We start from the raw sequence: 6893 nt of genomic DNA on the forward strand, positions 1-6893 counted from the left end.
TTTTTTAAAGGCCAAGCCCCTTATAACATTATATTGGCACTTTATATGATATAACCATTTATATCAGATTATTTATGATATAACATGAAGTTCTTGGATTTTTATTTTAAAGTAGGAAGTCGAAATACAACTCAAATAAGAGATCTGTTAAGCAGCTTTCAGTGATTTTACACTTAGGATAATCCCCTGCTAGGATCCCTTGAAAACAAAATTGATTAATTAAAGTGTTTTATTGGTTTTCTAGTTGTAAGAATGTCAATGTGATTCAAAGAAGCTGTGGTTTCGAGTTCAAGTTACTTTATTTGTCCCCCAGTGGTGCAATTTGTTGTGCAGCAGATAATATAGTACAAATCACACACAATCATACACACAATACAGAGATTTTCTAACTTGCAGACAGTTAGAAACATTAAAAGCAGTAAACAATCAAGAAATAAACTCAAAATGTCAACATCCTGTTAACATATTTAGTAATTACCATATGAACAGTATAAAGCATAGCTTGCATAGACCAAAGAAACACAACAGAGCCTTATTTGTTCTACACCTTCAAAAGATATTTATTAATTTCTTGTTTATTACCCTTGTAAAAAAAAGCACATGAATGGCATAAAACTTGCATTAAAAATTCATGTCATTTTCTAAAATATCTAAAAAATATATCACATATTACTCATAATTTCTTCTTTTAAATATATCCAAGCTTACAGTCATATACTTAACCATCAATAAAAAATAAATAATGTTCTTTTCTCCATGCAGAATTATTGAATTCCTCGCTTTCCTATACCTGGCAGTGATAGCTTGTCTTATACAGTCCAACACACACCCATACATACATGCACGCAGACTGTATACACAAAAACACAGCATTTGACACTTCCTGTTTTGTCTAACAATAGCACTGTGACTTGTACCAGCTCTATAGCGTTAGATCTTCATATCTGTAGGGAGCCCAACTCTGCTAGAAGCAGCGCCAGGATGAAAAAAATATATATATCTGTACCAAGCAGTTGAAGTGAGACAACTGTAAATTAAATGTTAAGGTTAATTTCTCCAGTTTCTATCAGTCAGAATTATTGAAAGCATATTGACTGCTGAACATTAGAAATAAAAAAGTTATCCAATTACAACCCATTCATATGGTGACAGTGTATTATAGTTCCTTCATGCAATTGATTAATTATGTCTGCATTATGTGAAAAGCATTTGTATGAAGTTATAACATTAATTGAATTCAATGGAGTCCCAGATAGTTTCCTAAAATAGTTTTTTACAAAATTATTTTAAAATGTTTTTGTTTAGAAAATTCAATGGGGAAAATGTAATTCCCGAATTGTTAATGACAGAAAGAGGATAGAAACGAGGTGCTTTTCAATCACTAGTTACAGATGGAAATACCAATCTCAAAACTGAACTGGTTTCCTAAGGTGACCTTGTCTTTTTTATTTGTACTTCATGGGGTTGAATGTGGGTCACTTGACGTCCTTGGGTATTTCAGTCCCATACAGGCAAACAGATGGCAGTGGAATTTGAAATTACTTTGAAAATTCCACTTGAAATTCAAGATTTAAAGCTTGAAAAAAAAAACACATGTCAACTATATCTTTAGCGGTGCTGTAGTTCCAGTCCTGGTAACAAAACACGGAAGATACATTTTAAATTAGGGCAGAAAATATCCTGGTGAACATATCACTCTGTGACAAAGCCAACTGTCTGGCAGAAGCTTCTAGCTGGGGCCACCATTCCACAGTTACTAGGCCACTATAGCACTTTCCTGCAATGTATTCTTAAGGTTTTAATATTACATTTTTATAGTTTAATGACTACAGGTTCAAAGGTTATCAAGATGTCAATATTCATATTTTAGGCCTTCAGGTCAACATACAGTATAGCTGCTGTCTAAAAGTCAACATGGAGAAAGGTGTTTTGTTTTTTTTTTACCCTAATGTTGACTGTGCTGCCTTTAGAATCAATATTATACCCCTCATAAAACATGAATGACTGCACCAAACAGAAACACAGCATGGCCCAGTTGAGTTGTATTCCTAATAGGGTGTGAAAAAGCGCACCCTGACTTGTCAGGTACTGCAGCTACAGCACTGCAGTACATCGTGACAGCCGTCCTTGGCTGTATGAACCTGCACACATGGGGTTTATCGTTTGTTGGAGGGGCCTGGCATCTGCTGACCCCTGGTTAGGAGAAAGGGACCTCCACTGTGATGCCTGTCATCCCTTGTTAAAAAAGCATCACTTGCGATTGCCTGCACCTTCTGTCCAAAGTAATTTCTGAGAAAAAAAATGTGTGTGTCCCTTTTGATTTTTTCATGGCCAGTGGCTGCAGCAGTCCCTTAAATGTCTTTACTGCCATGCTTGTGTCCGAGGCTGTTTGCGAGGGGATGTATCAGAAGATAATTTCAATTTGTCCAAGTCACAGGTCCACATTGCAGTCATACACATTTAACAGTTGAGTATAGCTCACTGGTTTATTGCGTGAGCAGTGCCAGTAAAAGGTTAATTAAATCAGTAGAAGAGTCACAGAAAAGTGTGCTGTAGCACAGCAAGCACCTAAGGCTTTTTGGGTGGGAGTATAAAAGCGTATCAGAGACCCTCAAACATGCTTCTCTGTGTGCACAAATTCGTGTTCTCTCACTCCGCATCTCTTTCTCTCTCCTATCTACACACAGTTGCCCGTACACACTTGCAAACCTCACTTTGTTTCTCACACTGTATCTCCCTTAGATAAGAAAAAAATGCAGAAATTTACACGCACACACACAAACGCACAAATACACGCACACTCGGGACATCACGCTGACAAAGGTGACACGCCATCTGTCAAACTCCTGTCTCAGATCTGTGCCTTGTATTGTGACAGTGAAATCAGCCTATTGATCGTAACAGGCAGAAATCCTCCCTCGCTACTTTCATAATTCAATATGGCACAAGCCGACCACAAAAGGAATAAATAACATCAGAGAGTTTTTTTCCTGGTCAAAATGGCTGGTCCATCTGTGATGTTTTTTGAAGAACACTACATGACTGGCAGAGAAAACCGTTTCATCATTTGTTAATAGGAGCTGGGAAGGTTTCTGAGCTTCATCTCGTGCCTCGTCAAATGAGGAGCCGTGCTTTGATTGCCATCATTTATTGTCATCGCTTCCCTGCTTGCTGCCACTGTCTGTGGTTAAGTGCTCACATTGTTAGTTTTCGGGGTGACAGGGGAGCAGGTATTGTGCTCATTAGTCTTCTGGTTTCTATTTTGGACACTTTGGATAGCCTGGAGGAGGCCCGCACCCTGTTTCTGTGCAGAGCAAAGGTCGGTAACATTTGAACCTTCATCAAAGCAGAAAACAAACTGAATATTGATTTTTTTTCTTTTTGCCACTCAACAACATGATACGTAGGCTGGGATGCCCTTGAGCAAGGCCCTTAACCCAGTGGAGCTGCTCAGTGGCAGCAGATCAGACTGTGGTTGTACCGGGCAGCTTCTAGGTATGAATGTGGAAATGTGTGAATCTGACAGGCCGTTGTTGCAAATGAGAATTTGTTCTCAATTGAATTACCTGGAGTTAATTTGATTAAAGGTTAAAAAAAATGAGTGAGATGTTCTTTAGTCTTTTTGGTGGAGTATGTATGTGTGTGTAGACAAGTTCTTGTGAACACATTAACGAAACAGGAACACATGGTGAAAAATCTTTCGACTCACACCACCGCTACCCCCTACAGAGTGGATGATTTGATTAGACTTTGGAGTGTCTTGCAGAATAAATTTGCATGTTAATAAGGGAAAACCGATTTCCTGAAACCATATACCCCTTTTACACGGTACAGATAGAGTTCGTAGTGATATCCTCCATGTGAGGACACATAATGTTGATGTAGAAATGTTTGGTAATTAATACATTCATTATCTTAAATAGTTGGCATAATTTAAGTGATTATAATTGTCTCTTTATGTAATTTAATTCTTTATAATTCTATTTCTAAAACAGAATGTGGGTGGGGTTTTTTTTGGCAATTGCTAATTGATAATGAAGCGGTCTTATTTTCAATATGATTAATCATTTAGTCAGAGATTTGTTAAACTTACCAAAACCTTTCAGAGCTTAAATGCCTAAATACAACTCAAATGATTAAACCATTCTCAAAATAGTTGCAGATTCATATCCTGTTTTACCAGTTATGGTTAAATCCCCTGCTTATTTTAGTTTCAGGACAAAGATTAATACTTAACCTACTATGTAGTGCCTATTACTTGCCAGTAAAAAGTCCAGTTTCAAGTGTAGCACTTGTATGTAAATGAGTATTCGGATGAATCTGTCAGGGTTAGCTTTACATACAGTCGTCTGCAGAGATGCAGCTACACCGTAAAAAGCTGTTAACTCTGTCCAACATCTATTTTTTGTCACCCTATCATTGAGCATCAACATTTTCCTCTCCAACTTAAGTTTCACCCAGTTCTTACGAGCAAGATCACTGACAACACCGTCTTAGACCGTACTTGGCTTTGTGTAACACTGCAGGACATGTTTTTATGATTAGGAATTGCTCTGCAATTGTCAATTATGAGGACCACTATTTACCGTCCTCAAGAGAAAATGGCTCATTTCACTTCATCACACAGCCTAATTGAGTGATTGCATTACCATGCAATACAGAAATAGACTGGAAGCCATTTTGTAATCTATGAATATCAATGGGAGAAACATGGATAAGTATGTTGGTCCAATTGCGTTGTTCATAATTACATGTACATTAATAAAGGCATCTCCTCAGCAACCATGAATGTTTATCTTAACCCAGATCCATATTTTAGTCTCCTGAGATGAAACTGATTGCTTATAAAGTTGATAACCAACTATAGCTTCTTTGTTTGCACTTCTTGCATACCCGTTTAACCTGCAAGTTTAAATTCAAAAAATATTTAATGTTGAAAAGACAGACAGAAGTTGAGAAGCCAGTATACACTAGTAGTAAGTAGTATCTGGGTCTGTTCATTTCATATTGGCAAAAATAGATTTTTTTCTCTTTTCCTTGAGGGCCGCTGGCTGTTCAAACGTCGTCCCCAGACAAACACCAACCCACCAATCTGTTTGGATTCATGTCTTCTTCCTTTCATGATCTCCTTTCTCCTCCTCTATCTTGGGACACAAGAAAATTTGTTATATCTATTGGCATGGTGCTGTGGCTTTGACCTTTTTGCGCTCCTCCGTATTGGATGTTTGCAATCAAAAAGTTGGAAGTCAAGGTGATTGTTCTGTTTTGGTCTCATCTGAATGTAGAAAACGTCTCTGTTCCGCTTGTTGTCGTTCTGCTAGGATCATTTTATGTCACGCTTGCTTGTCTTTCCTCTAAGGAGTGGGTTTGAAAAAGGTATTTTGTGCATTGTTTCCATCGTGTCCTTCAGCAAATCAATAAGCCAAGAAAGTATGACTCAAGTTACACCTAAACAATAAAACCATATAAAACACTATTATGAAACCGGCTTTTATTCTATTTTCAGCAGTAGGGTATTAATCGTAAAGCCATAATGAAACCACACTTATCTAAACTCTTATAAATATTCCAATTAAGTGACTAAGCATAATGATGAAAATATGTGAAAAAATGTATTGTTTTTTAACTGTGTTGAGCTGCTCTAGTTCCCTTTTTGACAGACGTAATCAAAAGCAACATTTAATTACATGTTATACCTCTGAATCTTTTTTCATTGGCAGTGGAATTGTGTTAGCCTTTTATACACACATGAATAAATGTGTCATTAAAAGGCCTTGACTTCAGTCAGGATTTCAGGGGTTTTCGTCATGTGAGCTTTTCATCTCGCTCAAACAAAGCCACAAATCAAAGGGTTCCAATGTGAAATTGCTTTTGCTGTGTCAAATGGTCTCTAATATTTGCCTGAGTTAATAAAGTGAAAGCTGTTGACAGAGACTTGTACACAGACTGTAGCCTACATTGTGCCGTTTCCTATTCACAGAAGAGTTTGAAATATAAAATATCAAGGCTATAATCTTCACTGGGGATGGGAGCCGTGGAATTTCTTCCTAAAATTGAATTGAACTGTGTTCTCTTACTGTCTAGGCACCAAAGTCCAGATACAACATCAGAGGAGCTTATACTGTTGCTATGCTCACCTGAGTCACCCTGAATTATTAGCAAGCACTCACAGTAGTAAGCTCAGTCAGCAATAGCGGATGCTTGTCAACATTGTTTTTCCCCTCTCAGGCTTTATACAGGTTCCCTCTATTCCTTATTGGTGGAGGCTATTAGCATTGAATTGCAGCCTTAGAAAAACCTGCAGACATAACTCAAGGCTAAAACTACTCTCACCTCCTCTGCATATTTAAAGTGATGGGCATTTTCTAATAATAATAATAACAATATTTAGATAGTGTGCAGTAAAACAAAACATATATAAATGCATTTTTTTTAAACCTTTATTTGACCAGGAAATAGTCCCATTGAGATTCAGAATCTCTTTTACAAGCCATTGGCTAAGACAACAGCATACAAGTTTCAACATACAGTAACAAACAGCAAACTTAAGATTTAATACGAAACAGAAAAATTACATTAAACACTAAGAAAATCTGAATTCTGTAACAGGACACGTGCATTCAGTGGTCAGGAAGTCCTTCATCCTATTTTTTAAAATCTTCCATGCTAAAAAAATAATCTAGATTAAGGTGACTCTGAGTTTTTTCCTAAGACACAATATGTTGTTTAAAAGATATTGTTTTCTAGCAGAAAAGTATTTCTTAGTTGAGACTCTGTCTTAATCACCTTATTATTTAAAGTAATAACTGGTTTACACCATTCTCTAGATCAGTTGTCCTTTTTGACGCAGAGAAACACATCATTTTAGTTTTGTCCACATTTAGTCTCCCCAC

The 6893-nt window shown here is 37.0% G+C and overlaps 1 protein-coding gene and 1 long non-coding RNA gene across 7 annotated transcripts in view; one reads left to right on the forward strand and one right to left on the reverse strand.

The window, feature by feature from the left end:
• The window catches only part of LOC116696537 (uncharacterized), a 376836-nt gene that overhangs the window by 307356 nt on the left and 62587 nt on the right, over positions 1-6893 (reverse strand). Inside the window, exon 2 of the long non-coding RNA XR_004333765.1 lies at positions 2702-2709. This is a non-coding gene — a long non-coding RNA (uncharacterized LOC116696537). The remainder of the gene's footprint in view (positions 1-2701; positions 2710-6893) is intronic.
• Positions 1-6893, forward strand: part of si:dkey-237h12.3 (teneurin-3) — a 150833-nt gene that overhangs the window by 20545 nt on the left and 123395 nt on the right. The window lies entirely within an intron of this gene.

Source organism: Etheostoma spectabile, chromosome 10 (assembly GCF_008692095.1).
Source record: "Etheostoma spectabile isolate EspeVRDwgs_2016 chromosome 10, UIUC_Espe_1.0, whole genome shotgun sequence".
In the NCBI taxonomy this organism is placed as follows: Eukaryota; Metazoa; Chordata; class Actinopteri; order Perciformes; family Percidae; genus Etheostoma; species Etheostoma spectabile.